This window comes from Pteropus vampyrus, unplaced genomic scaffold (assembly GCF_000151845.1).
Source record: "Pteropus vampyrus isolate Shadow unplaced genomic scaffold, Pvam_2.0 Scaffold228, whole genome shotgun sequence".
Classification (NCBI taxonomy): Eukaryota; Metazoa; Chordata; class Mammalia; order Chiroptera; family Pteropodidae; genus Pteropus; species Pteropus vampyrus.
The window spans coordinates 206,984-208,226 of record NW_011889009.1 but is presented as its reverse complement, the minus strand read 5'-3'; positions in this window follow the sequence as shown (position 1 = coordinate 208,226).

The following is a 1,243-nucleotide window of genomic DNA, read 5'->3' as shown; positions in this document are numbered from 1 at the left end:
GTCCTTTGCTTTGAGGAGATCAGGATGGAACAGAAACCTTCAGCAAGATTGTCAGTAACGCAGTCACAGTTCTGTTTTGAGAACTTCCGGGACGGACGGGCTTTCCCACAGCAACGGGCAGGCTACGGGGCGAGGTCTCAACGCTGCCCGGTGGTCATGCACGTGACGTAGCCGTGCTGAGCGGCTCGTGGGAACAGAGCGGAGGAGAGCACGCCTGCGACGCCAACAGCTGGGTCGCCGCGCGGAGTTCGTGAGGCCAACAACGTCTTCCGAGCGTCCGAGTCGCAGTACTGTCGCTCAGAGTCTTGCCCGTAAGCTAACTTGACAGCTGGCTTCAAAACAGTGGTAGACAAGGCAGGGTAGTGTCAGGACCAGACCCCGGGGTGGTGGGGACAGAACGCAGAGCGGCCGTCAGCCACCACATTCTCATCCCACACCCGGAGGCCTGGCTGATGGCAAATTCTGGAACTTTCAGACTCAGAATCTACCCGCAGGGTTTTCCAGGACCAAGCCTGGCTGTTGTCTGCGGGTCACGTCGAGGTCCTCCCTCCGACATCAAACGCCTCGGAGATGCCGCCGGTGGACCAGCTGAGCTCTGCCCGGGACAGATTGTGCAGACTGTTTTGGAGGCAGCTCGCTCTCTCAGTAGGTCAAGAATATTCTCACATAAGTTACTTTGTACAGGGGACATAATTCACATTGAGAAAAGCACGTAGATTCATTTGAAAAAACGCCGAAATAGTATACCTGCAATTATTAAGAGGATTTATCTTTGAGTGAGATTTTCGTGATTTTGTATGTGTTCTCCATGCTTGTCTGTGCTCTCAAGGTTTTATTTTGTATTAGAAAAACTTGTAGTTAAATAAAATGCTGTCTTTAACTTCTCAGGTAGTAAGAACGTTTTACACCTTATCTATATCATAACCGTCTGCTTCCCTAGCAAGAGTTTATCAACAACAAAAAAATATTAGCTCCTAATGACCTCCCTCCGTCCACCCTCAGGTCAGTCAAACATCAATCCCGACCCCTCCTCCTGAAGTCAGTCGATGAAGGGACACCTGAAGGGTCACCGCCAGAGGTGGGTGGCTGACCTGCGCTTCCTGCCGGGCGTTCTCACCTTCCCACCCACGGCCCTCGCCTCTTCCCTTCATCCCCCAGGAAGCGCTCACTTCCTGGGCACGGTCCTGCTCACTCTGCGGGGACAGCCACACTCCGTCTCCTGCTGACGCTGCGCCCTGCCCCC